At 44.2% G+C, this 18,971-nt stretch overlaps 1 protein-coding gene across 1 annotated transcript in view; it reads right to left on the bottom strand.

Annotated features, from left to right (window-relative positions):
* LOC120896959 overlaps window positions 1–18,971 on the bottom strand; it is a 137,456-nt gene that overhangs the window by 105,282 nt on the left and 13,203 nt on the right. The window lies entirely within an intron of this gene.

The raw sequence follows: 18,971 nt of genomic DNA, 5'->3' as shown, positions 1-18,971 counted from the left end.
CGTTCGCGCTATAGTCGTGGCTATTCGGCACAGGTGTTGTCAGTTGTGACGCGTCAAAAACCGACCTCTTTGCCAACCCCCCCTCCCGGAGTCATTCCAACGTTTCGGTATCCCAGCACACGCACACAGCATACCGTTTTGGGTGGCTTTCGGATTTCTACCACAACCTGGAAACTGGTGCATTGATGGTCACATGCCACTAGCGGTAAACAGCACGCTAAACGCAATGAGCAATGTGGGTAGGAGGGATCAAACGGGGTTTGAGTTAGTGCGAACTGGCCGCGGTTTAGAAATAACGTAACGAAATACGATGCGCCTAGGCTGCTGCAGCCGTAGCCGTAGTGCAATGCAATCGATCATCATCGTTGCAGTGGCGAGCCGCGACCAGCGACGGCATGTTTGGTGCGACCAACGTTGGCGTTAACCGAGCAGTCAGCTCCGCGCGCTGGATGTTGTCGGTGTTCATTACAAACGCCCCAACGATATGCAACGCCACTAGAAGCGTTTGAGATTTTTGCATTCTACAAGTCTGAATTGAAAAGTGAATAAAATGAATGCAACTCTTGTAAAATGGTTTTTTTTTCTTCCAATGTTGTATATTTTTCCGTTGTTTCTCTAGAAACATTTCTATCCATTACAAGTTGCGTCTCAGATTCATGTGGGTTAGATGGCCATAATTCGAATTTACCAACCTACGGCTAAGCACAACCAAACGGAACAGGTTCTTTTTTATCAAGTATTATTACACCTACATGTACAACAGTTGCAGGTTGCATTTTCAACAATTAGAAGCTAATCATACGAACAAGGTTGAATGTTGGAATTGAGTTGGTTGGTTTTTATCTTCATATTTCAACAATCAAATTTGATTTTTAAATATTAAGACAGTGACTGTGGAAGAACAGTCATGTAAAACCGTCAACAGATTTGGTGTTGAGTATAATGTAGAGAAGGGGATTATAGGTAAGCGCTAACAATTTATATAAAACAATATCTTTCTTTTTACGTAGCTGCATTCAGTCAGTATTACACAATTCATAAAACACATGTATCCGCTTACCGATTTGGATTGGAAAAGTGCCAAGAATTTATTGAACGGTTACAAAAAACGAACCCAATTTGAAAAATGCTCTCAGTATAAGCATCGTTTGGCCATTTTTATTACCTTCTCATCTTCAACGATTTCATATACGCTCGTTTCTTGCCCTCTCTGCTAGAACCTTACTATTGACGCTAGTACACTAAAATTATACCACGAAAAATGTACATTGCTCCTCCTGGTGAACGCGAGACAGGTCGCAATTCTAAGCACGATGGAAAATCTTGCTTTTTGTCAGCAAAAACCACTCACTACATCATTCCGAATCGATGAGCGATCATTATTTATCGTATCTATGGCTTGAAGTGTGACATTGGCTCAGAGCATCAGTATCGCGTCGGGTTAATCATAAAATCATTACCATTAATCAACCTGTACTTTTAAACAAGATGTGAACGTTGTAAATGCAGCGGGAAACGGTAGATACACCGCAAACCGAAAGCACATGCCCTAGAATCGATCGTTGATGAGATGTGGAATTATAATGTTGATTAATGTGCGCCTTGGAAAACATGCACTGTGGCCGGTTTTTCTTTGAGAAAATTAGAGTTGAATACAGCGAGGAAGAAAATTACAACCTTATAAATCATCTTATAACCTACTTGTGTTGATACTTGATTATCAGAGTCCAAGAAAAATCCGTGCATTTTATCAAAATTATGAAAAATGAATGTTCTGTTCCGAAATCGTGTCACGCAGAAGCAAAAAAAAAACACACACACACAGTTTTCTCATGCTTCTTTGCCAAATGCATTTTCCTACATGAAACAAACAGTCCACCCAACGTCTAATATTCGGCTCATTTTGATGTGCTCGAGCGATGCAAAAATTAATTAACAGGCAAGCTGCTGGGCCAAAAAACCACACCAACCATCTGTACGTAGTGAAACTTGATCCTTGGTACCATAAAGTTTGCTTCATCCTAGATGTGAATATTAAAATATATTCTTCTCGGCGGCGCTCGACTGTTTGACGGCACAGACTGCGCGCTGGTATCGCTTCCGGACAGTGACGCAAAGCAGGAAAACCCAACCCGAACCCGAACCGGAAGCCGGACTGAGAGTTTGCGCATTTTTTATCATCATATCTCGAGCACACTTGCACGTGGTTCAACGAGAAATGAAAGAATGCAAAAATGGACGACCAAAAAAAAAAAAAAGAACAGCCATAATCAGTGAATCTCGGTGGTGCATAAGGATAGCTTCACTAAAAAAGACTGTTTTTTGTTGAGACTGCACCATTGCAAACATTATGTTGCCGCTTACCGACGGGTGGTTTAAATAGTGGCGTATTTTTATGTATTTCCGGGGGAATGACGGCACCTGATAAAAAAGTTTGGTGCATTATCCGTGGAATGTTTATGCACATACTGTGCATGGATGTTGCGAGTGTTAAGAGATTTAGAGAGTTTAGACCTGATCTGTACACTGATGAGTTTATTTTAGGTTGCATGTTAAAGGCCCATTTTTTGAACGTGGTACATAAAACCAACTTTATTGTTCGTCGTATGTTTCCTATCACTTGGGAGTTCAATTTGTTTTTGTTGTAAAAAGACGCAACCACATGGAAAATCTAAACCGATGACTCATTTGATTGAAACACTAAAATTAGTTTAATGCTTTTGATTACTTCAAATGATTGAACGACATCTTTACTTGACTCAACCAACTCCGGATGGGCGGCACTTCATTGAGATTGCATTGCCAAATTGGTCAAAGAAACCACAATGGAGCACATAACACACCAAAAAGCTATCCCACCAGGACTGATCGATAGGAGTGGTTGCTGTACCAGATTGCAAACTCGTCCTCACCGGGCTCCTTCTTGGTGGTAATTGGAAGATGGCGGTCATTGGAAACCACGGGCCAAACATCGACCGAACCATTCCCAAGCTGGCGACTGTTCCTGTTGTAATTAAAAGCGGAAAGATGTCGACCTTCCTCGCACGTGCAATCAACGGCAGCAGTGAAAATATACGCAAAGGTCTACCATCGACCATTCGCCTGAGCTTGGAAAAACTTCTAGTACAAGTTTTTGTCCCATGCGAAAAACCGATCGCAGAACGATGGGGCACAAAGGTTACAGATGATTGCAAAATTAGAATCCAATTGACGCCGGGGACCCATGTGGGCGGTGAAGCGGAACCATTGGACCAACCATAAAATGAATTTCACTTCAATTAATTCCTCAATTGAACTTGATTGTGTAAAAGCGCTGCTACGCCAGACCATCCTCCTCCAGCTACTACGTGAAGGTTGGCTTTTGGCCGACGGTACGGTGCTGTGAATTGCGTTCAAATTAATTTTCCGCAAAAATGAGGGAAAAACGTACACGTTGTAGCGTGCGCTTACACGAATAGCAATTTGCTTAATTGTTACACATGAAAAAAAACAGTATTTTTCTTATTTTTTTACAAGGCAAATCATGTGTTTTTAGGACATAGTAACGGCATTCGACGAATTATGTTTTCGTAATAGAATAGAACAAAACAACAGCAATCCCATTAAATGTTGTTGAAAAATCACATCAAGATCATAAACGGTCTGGTATCCAAATTCAAGCCCGATTAAGACATTATAAGCGACCGCTAATGCAACATAAACCAGGCGCCTTTTACCGGATGGGACGTTCCGCTTTAATGCACGAAAAGTTTTATCCGTCTAAAGGCGTGTAATAACCAGCGCTGGACCTTTTAAGCCGATTAGCAGCTACTAGTTTCTAGGCTCCCCTTCCTTCGCCTTCTAACTCTCGCTCTCGTTCTCTCTAGTCGCACACGAATGTGTCTCTAGAGCGATGTGCTCCATTCACAGGCTTACCTTGCCGCGTGCAAGTCCTTTGACCATTAATCTTTTCCTTTCGCAGCAAGCCGTAAGTGTTTCGGCGAAGGACGTAGGATCTCCGTTTCATTGTTTAAGCCGGAAACAAGTGCCCCCTTCCCTTTGGTGGACTCGTACAAATACTTGCGAAAAGAAAATTAAACCTCTTCTTTTTTCACTCTACCATGTGTCTCTAACGTTGATTCGCACACAGCTACAGAGTTAGCACTCGCTTCCGGACCTTTTCGTTCGTTTTCGAGCGTCAAGAGGCACTTGCCACCGTTCCAGTGCTGCACATTCTTCCTCGTTTGCTGCCATCCTTTGCTCTTAATTAGGGATGAATTATTTCCATTATATTCTATATCTCCAACAGCTACCCGTACCCGGCTGAGGACGTAGACAACGCCGGGCTTCTTTTGCTATGAAAGACAGGCTTCTCATCGCTAACACGACAAAACATCTCCATTCCAGTGCAGCAATGCATGAAGAAATCGCGCTTACCAACGCTTATTTCGCTCGAGCGTTCGGCCTCTTTCGTGCACAGCTTCAAAATCTCCCCTCTCCCCATCAACGGAATGCATTGAACGAAATCCTGCCAGTCCACGCGAGGTGTACACAATGGACGACGAGGCCGATTTGCGTGCTCACTTTGCGACACTTCCAAGCGTACAAGGGAGCCTTCTTGTAGTCGAACCCAAAAAAGCGATCACAAAGCGCCCTGGAATGTACCCGCTTTGGTACGCAAACGCCAACAGAACGTGTAGGTATGTTGTCATTCCATAGTAAACGAGATCCAGTCTACGCGTGGCTAATTAAACCCCCGACATCCAGTTTTCAAGCAGTACGAACAACTTTACGCCCGCACTGTACTGACCAGCGCTGTCCCAGAACGACAACTTGGTGATGAAAACAACCTCACACCAAAGAGCTAACTACAACTGATGCCACTCAGACCCGGAAGTGGTGCTTTTAGTGCCAGGGCAGGACAATGCTGACCGCTTGCGGAAGTACAATCATCATCACACCATTATCATGATCTCCGAGACAGTCAGTATCATCGGTGCCCTGCTCATCCGGTTGGCATGCAGACGGGGCTGGAATTTGTCCTACTCAACAACTCCGACAGCAGCGGGATGATGTCGATGATAATACTCTTATTAAGAAACAAGAGTTGTACGCGCAGAACTCAGAGCAAATGGTCAGTGCCTGATATCCTGCACTGTCTGTCTCGCCTGTAACTCACAATGCCGCGAACGGTAGAAAAGGCACTAGAGGTATTTTTCCAGGTGATTCACGGTGCTCTAGAAGAAAGACGTCAGCATTAGTGCCTAAATTCACCCGACATTCTGCAGCAAATCAGTCCAAACATTGCAACTTTTGCTCGTTCATCTTTGTCCTTGGACGCTGGCTATCCCACCCACTAGCCGAAACAACAGCTCGGAAACGATTAAGCTTTATTTATGGTGTGTCTCATCACGTTCGGGACAGAACCGTAAGCAAAATGTCCATTGTTGGAGTGGTTCAGTTTCAGCAGAGCTTGACACTGGTCTTTTTTCCCTCCACTTTGCGTGGACATGAAAAACGGGAGCGGTATCATGTAGCCTGGACATCAAAAGTATCCACAGATGATCCTCTTATGGCCGTGAAAATTTCACAGAAAATCAGCAACCCACATACGTTCTCGAACATTTTATAAAAAATAGTTTTCAGTAGCTCGGTTTTATAAATTGAAGAATAATCCATAAATCTCCTTTAAAGATGTTAAAACGGAGAAACGAAGAATATTGAATACACTTGTTTTCTAAATTACGCTTTCAATGCAATCGAATAGTCAAATGTCTTGTCTATTTGTCAACAACAAACATTTCCACTTTCCAACAACCTTCCAGCTGACATGTTCGCGATCGACCGGCGTTAGCGAACTAAGCCCTAGATACCTATTCAATTCCCTCACACTCAATTGTACCGTGTGATTGATGAAAGCGTGTGATTTTGGCATCCGTCGGTGCATTGAACTGTCAGGACTATTGGTATTGTGCGAATTGACAGGGATTTGGTTCTTATTTTTTGCACCCCATTCCACACGACTTCAGAGCGAGGTGGTGGTATACGCGCTGAAGCTCATGTTCTATTTGTTATGCACGCTGTAGAGTTTTGCCCAGTGTGGTGCTACCGGTATCGTGTGCTCCAGTTCTCCCAAATGTAGGGGCTGTAGTTGTAGGGAATAACCATACTAATCTAAATAAGATTATCCAATACATCGTGAAGAGGTGCATTCGCATTCAAAGCAAATAAAGAAAAAAAGGACGCCCCTTATCCACCCGATCCTGAGCTGACAGATTGATATTGGCATCGATACAGGTGCGAGCAGGGTGCCCGGATGATCAGCCAGGTGTAAGCGTGTATGTGTGAAGCAATTGGACTGAATGCACGATGGAAGGATTGACAAATGAAGTAGACGTGTGTCGCTGAAGGATGAGAGATAATGGATTCTGAAATGCAAGTTGATAGGTACGTCTGTCAGTGAAAGGACTCAACCCCACGCGTACACGGTATATCGCTCGAGGTTTGACCGGTGGATGCGTGTCAGAAGTCCATTCAATTTTATTCACCTACCACTGTTCTGTCTCCTCTACTGCACCCTTTGTAACGGTGGTACCAGTAAAGTTCAATGAGGAAATAAGTATTGAAATAATGATATCTGAACGCAATGCAACAATGCAATCATTATATTACTTAGCTTCACATAAATATTCATCACCAATCCATCAAGCCTATATAACTTAGGCGCAAACCGGCAAGGCAGACCAAACAGTGAACATATAACGTAATCATCAATTAGCCGTAAAAAAGAGGAACATTGCAACAAGCGTGGGATGAGCATCTTTTTGTACCAGCTCTAAGCCACATTTACTAACATAAGAAACAAAACAAAAAACCTATTTCAAACGATTTTTTTACGTCCCATTTCCTTCCTGGGTGTTAAGATGAATTGCCACAATAGTCATCGCTCAAGACGAGATCAGTTGTTCTTTGGTAATTGTATTTGCCGGAGGGTGTTGCTTTTTGCCCACCCCTCTCCTCCGTCTCTCTTTACATTTGATCTTTGATGATCTTTCAATTGAATTTGATTGAAAAATATTGTTTCATCGATAGCAGCCGCCGGGCTGGAACGCAACAGAGGCCTTATTTGCTTAACTCAATTAACGTGGTCATCATTTCTTCCATTCTCGATGGGATTCTCAACCCACCCTCTCTCCAGGCGCTTCTGAATGGTGAGATTCCATATGGCCCATTTTCACAGTATGTGCTTAGTACGCATCCGAAATGTGAACTCACGATGGTTTGGCAGAATGATGAAGCTTCTCAAAAATATTTACTCAACTACGTGCCGGAGCGACAACCTGGCGTTAGGTGTATTTATATTTCACTCACCGCACCAAGAACGTACGGAGGCTTTCTGGAGTGAAATAAAAGAAGAAAAAATAGCTTTGCCCCTTTTTCTGCAAGACGAAGCCCCAACATACGCAACAGACGCCTGAAAAGGCCGGCTCTACAGTCAGAGCAACAAGCGGCCCTGGTTACACTTTTCCGCTGTAAATCCCGTTGGGATTGCGAAACATCACACGTGTGCACTGTGTGCTGTGGGCCGTGCGCCTTTGCGTATTTAGAAATTGCGTACGTGATGGCGTGCGTTGCCGGCCCATTCGTACAGGATTTGTTTGTGTAGTCGCTGAAGCGACTGGTAAGTCACCCGCTTTTTCCCTCTGCAAAACTTCAGCATCTGGTGAGCTGGTGAGCAAGCGGCTCCGTCAAAGCGACGACGGCATCGTCTCGGGTTTGCCAGTCGCCGGTATTTGCGCAAGCCTCGTCAGCAGCAAACGAAGCGATACAAAGATACACACCCGTACCCACCCAAGCACGCACACCAAACAAAAAAAAACTCCAAGAATCCTTTAACCAAATGGATTCTTGGAGTTTTACGGGTTTGGTATCTTTATATCGCTTCTTTGCTGCTGACGAAGGCAAACAGAAGCAAACACAGGCTTGCGCCTGTGCTGGATAATGTCCTGGAAAAAAGGGTGACCCGGTGCGACACGCACACGGACCGCTTTTTGGGGATGAAAGACAGTACACCCCAAAGGATCAGGTACGTCGTCGTTTTTGTGCCTTAGAAGCCGTTACAGCGGTGGGCCCTTTTTGGAAATTTTCACTCACAGAAAGAAAAAAGTAACGAGACAAACATAAACATACACCCGTTTCGAGGGAAAGGAAAAACGAGGCGCAGGTTGGAAGCATAAAAGGATGATGAAGTAACAAAATATTAATGATGACGCTGCACCCAATCATCCGATGGACCCTGGGTGCCTGGCTTTACGCATTCATGTGTCATACGGCTCATCAACGGCGACGGCCTGCTCCATCGCATGCTCGACTTGATTAATGGTCAAAGGACCCAAATGCAAACGAATGGAAATGCTCTACCGGGAAAGCACAAATGAATGAGGAGGAGTTTTTTTTATGCATGTTGTTGCTCTCTATCAAACACCGTTTCCAGGGACCTCGAACCGGTCGAACCGGTGGTATGGTGAGCCACCCCAAAACTAATGGATAGGAGAGAAAAAGCAAGGGTCCTTAATTAAGACTTCTGGTGGTGTATAGTGCCACCGACAGTGAAAGATTTCTATCCGATGACATTTTGGCTGAAAGCCACCTAACGTGTGGAAGGTTAATGAATATACGGCATGTAAAACCCTTCACCAGGGACACGTACACACGCAGGAACACGCAGTCTCTCCCACGTCCTTCAAGATAATTATCAAAAATATGGCCCCGACCACCGAAAGTGTGTGTCCCTCGACTCAGTCCGTACGTCCGTCGTTCAAGTGGATGATCCAAATGTGGACGCCATGCTCTCGGGATATGGATCAAAATGGACGAATGGGCGTTTTTGTTGATGAAAATCAGGGGTGTCCTTTATAAATAGGCGTTAAAACTCCCACGCTGGAAAGCTTTCAAGTTACACCCTGAGTCGTGAACGGTTCCTACACAGTTGGGTTATTTTTGTAGAATAAAAAATCGTTGGTGGGTGTTGTTTTTGTTCTGACGCATTTGAAAATCTCACAATGTGAGTTCCAGTTGCCTCAATGTAACGCTTATTTGTCACTTTTATAAAATCAAATTCTTGGCTTTAACACAAACCAGTTGTTAGAACACTCTGAAGGTAACTTTGCACAACAAACCCCAAATTCGTCGCCCTTTTTCATCTGTCGTTAGAAAAGCTGACATCTGAGCTGCTCCGTCTACACGCTCACCGGATTAAACAAATCATCTATCCACTGCCTGACCTTTGATGCATTCTAGATTAAAATAGTTTCCCGTTTGCTCACCACTTACGACGGAGACTAATATAAATCTAGTTTCACTTTAATCTTCTACCCGGCACAGCGTTGTTTAGAAGTATGCACTCATCTTTCACTCACTGCCACTACCCCAGTGTATATGCTCTCCAAACGTTGGTCGATCTTCCACAGCCCTGGCAGCGATGAAATGGTAGAAAACGAGCTACAACCGACGACGTTGATTGCAAAAATTGCAATCTTCCTGTTGCTTAAATTTTCATCACCCATTCGCTAGAAAATGCTATCCCTCTGTTCATTTGCTCCACATGCTCATTAACTTGTAGCTTGATTTAATTTCATTGCCTCGTTTCTTTCCCAGCAACCCTGGTTGTCGATAGCGTCCTCCGTTAGATGGGCTACACTGGGAGGTGTCTACAAACCCTTCCCCGTGGCACATTGATTGAATCAATCGCACCGTAACGCTTTACCGCCAATCTGGCGCACGGGCAGCGTTCTTCGCTAACACGGCTCGGAGTGTGTTATCAACCCTTCAATCGTCTACATTCTCGATTCGTGGAAACTGTTTAAAGTAAAAGCGACCCCGCCCGAAAGCAGTGTACCGGTGTATCATTTACCGCAGCCGTTTTTTCATTACTGTCAGCAGTGTTACCTTTCTGCTCATTTCCCACCTCGTGTGACGTGTAGCTGGGTGTAACTATTTTGCGATCGATTTTCCGATGCACACACTTTCGGTTTTCACGCCGACTCGGTCCGCTCGATGTGGTGCGACGTTCACGCTCATCCATTCATTCGCTTCGTTCGCGCTTTCCCAGCGCAAGCTTTCCCGATTGATGAAAATTGCTTCCTTGCAGCAGGCGCTTAATTTTCCTCACCTTCAAACCCCCTCCTTCGCCTGCCACGCCACGGAGGGATATTATTTACCTCCTAACACCGATTTTCCTCGCACCTGCCAGCGGCCCATTTGCCTTGTCTTTTCAATCAATGAACGAATATTGATTAGACAGTCGCACAAAAGGGAAGGCACCGGTGGACCACAAAAGAAAGAAAAGCTCTCAATCCGATCAACCACGCCACACGAACCGACTGCAAGCACACTGCTCACCTGCCGGCGCTCTGTTCGAACCTCCGCTGGTCGTTCATTTCCCTCCCGGTTTGGGGCTTTTCTCCCAACCCCCTGCCCACATCGGACACTACATTCTCGCTTCTCTCAAAGGCACTATCGATCAATCACTTTTTGATTGGGAAACCGTCGGTCGATGGTGCATGGCAAAAAAAAAAGGATCATTCTTCCAATCGGTCCTACGTTAAAAACCGATGGAAAACATGCTCGACACGGGCTGGGATGTCGGTGGGAAGGTTGGGAAAGCGGCGTGGTAATTCTAAAAGGCACACCTCATGCACGCATACGATCCTCTCGCATACGGCATAAACATTCACGCTGGAGGTCGCCTGCCCTCCCGGGGGCCATTCCAAACCGGTGCCGGGTGCGGTACGTTCGGGTTCGTGTACAACGTTTCGTTTTATCATTGAATTTCCCAGATGCTCTCACCCGCATACCCAACCCTCTCCCACGCAATGGAGCAGAGGGGGCGAAAAATGGACTTCAAACACGGCAGGGTTTTTTCTCCCCGTTTTCCGCCGGCGTTCGTTAAGCTTCCAGAGCGCGCATGCTGTTGTTGCCTCTTGTGGCCACGAGGGCCTGTGTTGGCATTTTCGTTGCCCATTTCTCTACCCCTTAGTGGAATGGTGGAAAATTGCTAAAAACCCCTTTTGCCTTCGGTCGCCGGTAACGGACGTAATCGGTGTACATTTTTATATTTACTTATTTGTTGATGTAATTTCACCCCAAAACGCTAGAGCGTTTCGCTGTTTTTCTTTTTCAACAAGTTTTCTGAGCTATTTTCGTAGGAGAAGGTACATTACTCCACGAAACTCGGGCACAGACTTATTGAAGCAATTTCGTCGGGGTTGAAGTCGAGAGTTTTCCTCCCATCCTGAGGATGAATGTAATATTTTTCAGTTTCCTTTCATCCTGTAAAAAAAATAAACAGTTTGTTGTTTTTTTCTGACCCTGCCTAACTGCCACAAAATCGTGCGAAGGTGATACAAAATGATGCTGGCTCGCATTGGTCGTAGAAAAGCAATTTTTCAAACACAACTAGACAGTACGCTGACCTGCACTGTGCTGGCTGGTTGGGATCTCTACCACTTTTCCCCAAAAATGGATTCCGACAGCTTTGTGCAGGAAGCATTCCGTTTTCCCATGAAAAAAAAAAGAAAGAGAACGGGACGCGAATGAGAATCACGATAAGAGTGCAGCCACGCTGTCCAGCGCAGACAGAATCACGCTGGAATCACTTTTGAACATCCTGCCAAGCTGCCGCATCCAGCACCTGGGCTAGCATTTGCACAGTACCATCCATGAATCAACCTCTGCAGCATTTCCTTTTTTTACACTTTTCCGCAACAAAACGAAGCTGCGTATTGGTTTTTTTTGTTTGTTTGTTTGTTAAATCCAAGCGCTCTTTCTCCGTTGAAACATGGTCACTAACGAATGCGCATTGGCGCCATCGGGATCGGGAACGAGCTGACCGAATGTACCGAATGGTCGGAGATTGTGCAAAAGCCAATTCGCCATCATAATGCGGATTTACGGACGAGACCAAATGGATTCGAAATGAAGGTAGAACGCTCGATGGGTGTGTTGCATGGGACGGACTCAACACTCCGTGGTTTCGCTCGCAACGGAAACAAGCATTTATAACCAATGATTGTAAAATACCTTCTGATGCAAAGGTGAAGCAGTTTTACCATTGTTTGATCATATTATATATATTGGAAATTCAATTGAAAAATATTGTATAAATACTGAAATATTTATCCTTGAGTTTCGTTTTAGCTTTGAAATCATGTAATAATTCTTAAACATTCGTTAAGCTGCTATAAATCGACTCGGGAGTATGTTATCAATACAATCAACCAATTGGCTCACCTGCGTTACTACTGCTTTCGAAAACTAAAAACACAATCGCGTGCGTTTCGAAACAAGGAAGACTAATTAAAATGTGTTCGACCTTGCATTGGTTAGAAAACCACACATCAACCGTACCACATTTCAACTTACAGTTTGCACCAGTTTTCAGCATTTGCAACTGTTTTGTGTTTGTTTTCGTTTGTTTTTTTACACACACGCATACACTCTCTCACTCTCTGTCTCGCTCTATTTTCATGCCCCTCTTTCACTCTTACCCCTGAATTTCAATTAATTTCAAGGATGAAACATGCCCACCATGCCCGTGCCCGTTGTGTTTAGCACACTTTCTGTATTCCTTTCCCCCGTGTGGCGTGTGTGACAAATTGAGTGATAGCAATTAGCAAACACCCATGTAACGGCTCTCCCAACCATTAATCCTGCCAACGATGCAGATCACGTACTGGTTGGGCAAATATAAAAACAAAACCTACCGACATAGAGCGAGTTCAACAGAGTGATGTAACAAAGAATAAAGCACATGGAAAGAACAACTATAAAACAGTGTTTAAAGTTTAGGGCCTAAAAAGGGTTTGCATGATGCTTACGATAATTGTGAGATTATGTTTGTATTAAAATTTCAAACTTTTCGCATTTATTCCTCCATTGTTGATAACCAGAACTAAGGTAGCAAATTATTTTTGCCGGTTTATTTACAGCTAATTGTTAAGCAAGAGCACAAACTAAAGCTCATCTCCGTTCGTTGCCCGCTATGGCCAACCGTCGACCGTCGAGCGCAATGGTCCGTGACGGACACCATCAGCCATCATGCTGCCGGTGTTGCAAATATGGTTCGTGTTTAGGAATGTGTATTTGCGCTGTTGCTTCTGTTTAGGCTAGGGCTTAGACCCAAAGCCCGCTCAACCATGTCCGAATCGCTTGATGATGATGATGATGATGGTGGCTCGATGGAGCTACGGGAAGGCCATACACCCCGAGGCTCAGTGACTGACAGGATCTTGTAGGCCATTTTTGCTGGCGGTGCTCGTTGTACCTTCTGCAGCCTTTCCTAATGGCAGTTCATTGACTCTACCAGCTATGTTGGCTGATGTTGTGCAAAAAATCAGCGCTAAAACAATCGGCACTGTTACAGTCTATTGCACCGTACAGAGCGCTGAAATTGGACGATACACATCCTATCGGGTCATGGTCAATTGAATGTACATGGTACATTTTTTTTCATTTCATTTCATTTCGATTTTTCAAACGAACGTACATTCCCCGATAGCTTGTGGGTATGGTTTTAATTAAAGAGCACGCCAGATCTGGATTTGGCCGTAGCGAAGCAGGTGTGCAGAGTCTTGAATTGAGTCATTGCATGCTACCACAAATTGCGCCATGTGGGCGCCGGTGGTACGATAAACAAACTACCGATCCCGCTAATTTCTCCACTGGTGGAAAGTGAAAGAATATCGCACCACTTCTTTCCAGAACGCTCCACAGCACATCACTTGAATGCCGCGGGAACGTACGCAGCAAACACAATGAGGTGAGAAGAACAATTTCGTTTCGTTGTGCTGCATTATAAAAATAGACCATCACACAGACACACACACACACTCATGGCTGAAGACAGGAAAGGGGAACAGGTGTGTGGTTTAAATTGAAAATTAATCCCCCGAACCACTCTCGCAAAGCCCGCACCACTATCGAGAATCGTGACTTTGAGTGGGAAAAAGGTGCGAATAGCGCACTGATGCACTTTAGGGTGGCGAACGGAAGATAAAATCAGGTCGTGGCATTTCCCAACTAAACAGACGTTGTAGTGTAGTTGAACTGTTGTAATTGAAGTGATATTGAGTTTTGTTTATATTAGAAACTCCTACCAACAACACCATCGCTCAGTGATTGGCAGGTATAATGGAATTCTTCGCAACCTCGGCCACCCTTCGTGTGGTTTTCCTTTTTTTTCAAGCACTGAAACGCAACCCAATCAGCAACAGTGGGGAACAAACCGAACCCGCAAGTAATTGGCCATTGTAACGATCGCTCGGGGGTGCAGCTCCACCGCAACCGACCGGAAGTTGGTTAGATGTGTGCTTGTTCGGTACGGGTAGGTCATCACGTGTACCTTTTGTGGTCGGTAGAACGTGGATCGGTGGATCTTGCTTTTCTCCCGTTTTCAATGGCCAAACCGAACCGGAAACGGTAAATATGGAATTGCTCTACCTTTTGTTACGTTTCATGCATTCTCTTGTAGAGCTGAGGGATTCCTCTTGTGTTGGTAGCAGTGTGCTGTACGTTGGATTCGTTAAAGTGCAGGTGGTTTGTAGGTAGGTAACACGCGACAAGATGGGACTGGTTGCGTGTTGCATTAGCTCATGGGTGTAAGCGTGTTATAGTATTTGCAGCAATGCTATACATACTGCTAAAATTGTGTACATATTTAAGAGCTTATTGTATCTTTTAACTATTTCAAACTTACTTGCACCGATAATGGAAACGTTATTAGTCACTGGTTTAAGAACATACCTGAAAATATAAGAAAAACGATATTTATTAAAAATATTCAACCATCACTTTAACTAAATCTTTAATTTCATTCTCAAGTCAAGTTCTCTTTCGCATAAGAAAATTCATCGAGAACACTACCCATTCCCAATGGATCATTGTTATCCGGTAAAGGGGTGCCATCTTGCCTACCCATACACCATGGCCAAGCAACTACAACCCTCAAAGCCTTTGTGCCGGACATCGGCATCGGGCTCGACGACACCGTAATTTTTCAATTTTCCAATCCAATCCCCAAAATGCCAATATTATCGGAGCAACGTCGAACTCATTCCGGAGGTTTTCATCCGTTACCAGGGTGTTAACGATCCCGAAAGCCTGCCAATAACGGATCGACTATCGAACTCGCACCGGCAACCGGTTGACTATCTCAATTTATGTAGGGACAACATCACACACACACACCCCCCTTTCCAAGCTATTGAATATTTCGTCTCTCTACAGTTTCTGGCTGTGGTTCTAATAAATACGGCTTATCTGCTAGAGGTATCTATATCAACTACTTAAAAAAAAGGCAGGCCTGTCTGTGTACCGTATTCGAGAGGCTTTGGGACTGGGAAGTAAGCTCTATTTAGTTGTCTGCTATCGATCTATTTCTGGGATAGGTAAACGCTACCCTTAGCTCATACATCTTTTTCGAGTGTCGTTCCCAAACCCAACTCATTGATAACATCACACCGAGTGCGAAAAAGGGCAAGGTGAGCCGAAAATTCCCTGGAGATGCGAAACATATCAGGATGTCGAGATATCGAAAAGCAGGTAATGTCGTTTATTAGTGGTAGGAAGTGATACTCTTAATCCGGGACGTCTGTGAGATAGGTTCTGGTACTCATGAGAATAATCGTTATTCTACATTTTGTAACTATTTTTTTACATTATTTTTCAACAATCAGATATGTTTTAAAGCACTGCTTCCATCAAGATCTTGCAAAAAAAGCTTGATTCTCGAAATAAAGTCCATGTCTATCTCGCACAAATGATACTCAAAGAGCAATTTGAGAATATTGATAGAAGGACCTCAGGCAATCGAAGAATCTTGAACCGATCGTTAAACCCAACAGGCGAATAGCGAATCATCTAACTGCAAACGGTACTGGCAAGACAAACTCCCTACCTTCCACTAAATCAACGGAACTGTTTTATTTAATTTCCGAAATGCTAACGACTTAAGCAACAATCTTTCGCCACTCTTCTACTTATCCGGCGGATTTATTCAGCTGTATCGAAACGAACGGGAAAGCAGACGGCGACAAAGGCAAAACGGCGCAGGGAGTCGTGTATAAAATTAAGAGCACGATTTGATCAAACGCAGTGTATTCGAATACAGCCAAAAGGCTAGAACTAGCATACTTTGGACCAACGTTTGCAATCGTCAGTAATCAGGAAAGCGGACAAAAGAGTCTCGTAATGATTGCTGCGCTGTGTGTGTTTCGGTTCTGTTCCACTGGTACAATGCATTAGTTGTTCATTTTATTCTCGTTTATTTGGTCTTCCGCGGAGAAAAAGAGGCTGGGGTTTCCTTTGTGTGAAAGTATTTCCTTTAGTGATACTTTTTACCAACACATTCTTCCATTGTATCGAAATTTGGCCAAAATTGGAACTTTTAAAGCAAGTGGTTTGGGTACATCTTACCGCCCATTATCCACAGGCATCTCGTGCCAAAGGTTGCTCTCTTTTTCTCTCTACCGAAACCAGAAAAAAGCAATCGGTAATGGAACTAATTAATTACGTTTCTCGTTTCAAGGCACGAAAAACACGTACCGCCCGGTACGCCAAAATCGCGCACACCAAAGTTCTAAAAAACCGGCTCAAGCAAACGAACTGCACTGCCTTGCACGGTGGATTCGATCAAAATGTCTAGGGATGCAGTACGAACGAACAGCAACACCTAACACCCACATCAGCAGTGGTAGTACAAGCGGTAGCAAAGAGCAAACCTGCAAAGGCGTCGAAACCGTCTCAGAGCATAATTTAGTTTGCGAACAAGAAACACGTACCAATCGCAGTGGGTCGAAACTACGCGGGAAAGATTTCGCTATAATTCACATCAAACACTAACGAAAGCAAAAACCTGCCTTGAATCCATTATTATATCGAGCACGCCGGTCGTTCGGTGCCGTTCTATTTGCCGTTAGTCTGCGCATTATTTTCTTTCTACCTTATTTACTCTCAATTAGATTTTAAGGCATTGTTGTGTTCCCGAAAGGGAAGAACTTTTTCAGCATCGATATCCACCGGCAGATCTGTTAGCAGGTTAGGATAAGGAAAATGTCTTATTTGATACTCAACAAATTGCTTCATCCTGATCGATGTTCTTTGAAGATTTACATCGAAAAACATAATGGTGCTTCAGAGTAAAAAACGCCATAAAGCTCCATTATTGCACACGCACACACACAGACTCCATCAGAAGTGTTCTCGAACAATCAAATTTGAATATGATGATACCGATCCAGTAAAAAATAACTTCGCACAAAAATCGAGCCCCAAATCCCATCGTCAAAATCCCTACTTCAATTTAATGAACCATGGACCATGGTAGTACGTCTATTACTGGATTCCTTCGACATCCACTATTCACAGGGGATTTGCTTTACCAATCAGCATATCCTCGCCAGTCCGATAATGCTAAGCCTGTTTACAAATGGTCAACTGGGGACAACACGAGAGTGAACCGCATCAAGCGCCCATACACGATGGCAGATCATCGCATCGTTTTTGGCGTTCAGTTTATTCAAAGCGACGGACCAGTTGGTAAGCTCCTCACCATGAAATGGCATGGTAGAAGAAAACGAAAAAATGTGGCTCCAAATGGCAACACGTGGATTCAAAACCACCCTTAGCCCGGTCGCAGAAAACGCTTGTCGAAGACTATCACATTACTCATCGCTTTTCGGAGCAAGAAAGTTGATCAAACATTTATGCATTCAGTTTCCTTTGCCTTGCGCATACAAGTGGTGTTATCGTTTTACCGTCCAATGCAAATAATGGCAAGTCTTTGTATCGAGCTGTTGCCCGAGAGCTTAACAGGAGTGTTTTTTTATTCGTCACCGGCGTGCTCTTCTGTTCAACGCAAAGATGTATGGATGTTCATGCCTTTGAGGCAAAAACAGGACGATTGTGTTAAATGAGAATGGAAGTATCGAGGCAAGACCCAAGTATTGCAAGATACCACACATCGGCAATGTTGAACATCCTGAAAGCCCCCGCTGCTGCTGGTGATTCCTAACCGATGGTCTGAAATTATGCCCACAATCTGCGTATACTGCATACCTACTTCACCACAAAACATTCACCACAAAAGCGTATGTATGTTGGCGTGTGCATGAATACACAACAACATTGTTGTATGAAATAGCGCTCTTCCTCTACCAGGTGGGTACATATTAATTCAACCTGTTCGACCGTGTTCGTCCCCTATAAAACACATCCGGAGCTCCCGGCCCTCTCGGCGTTCTGGCGGAATGAAACAAGCAGCGATAAATAATGCATGTGAAACAGTCACCCGCCCATCCCAACCAGACACAGTGTGATAGCTAAGCCTGTATTAGTACGCTACGCTGTGGTGCCCTTGTGTCCTCACTCAGCACAAGGAGGACGTACCGAAGAAAGGACGGTCCTCGCTCTTTGTATGGTTTGATCGCTTCTCGATTCTCTTGGTCCTGAATCGATTCGATAAGTTTGTATTGGTGTAGTCGCTTAGGTGACCGTAACACACACCATTGGTTGTACTGTGCCGGGGTCAGGTTGCTATGGAAGCGAGACTTGGCACACTATTTTGTATAGTTGCATGCTTTCAGGGGCGCCCATTCGGTTAGGTTCAGTTTTTGAGTGATTGGGACATGCTGTCGCCCCATGCAATCGTCTCCTGGACTGTCACGCATACAAACACAACCCCCCAAACCCTTAGTATAACCGCCTCATGAGTGAACTAATGTTACGTAAATACAGTCAAGCTTTCGCGATTAAAAATAACAATTTCGGGCTGATCCTGACAAGCATTAAAAAACATCGCAAACGGACTGTAAGACGTTTGAAGAAAGTTTATCTAACTGTGGGCGTCTGGCAAAAAAGTATGTGGATTTATTCATCGCTTTCTTTTTTGCTGGAATTTTCCTTACGGTATAACTCGCTGAGGAAAAGTGATCTGC

This window comes from Anopheles arabiensis, chromosome 2 (genome assembly GCF_016920715.1).
Source record: "Anopheles arabiensis isolate DONGOLA chromosome 2, AaraD3, whole genome shotgun sequence".
NCBI classification, from domain to species: Eukaryota; Metazoa; Arthropoda; class Insecta; order Diptera; family Culicidae; genus Anopheles; species Anopheles arabiensis.
The sequence above is the reverse complement of the archived record's forward strand: the minus strand, read 5'-3'. Positions and strand labels throughout refer to the sequence as shown.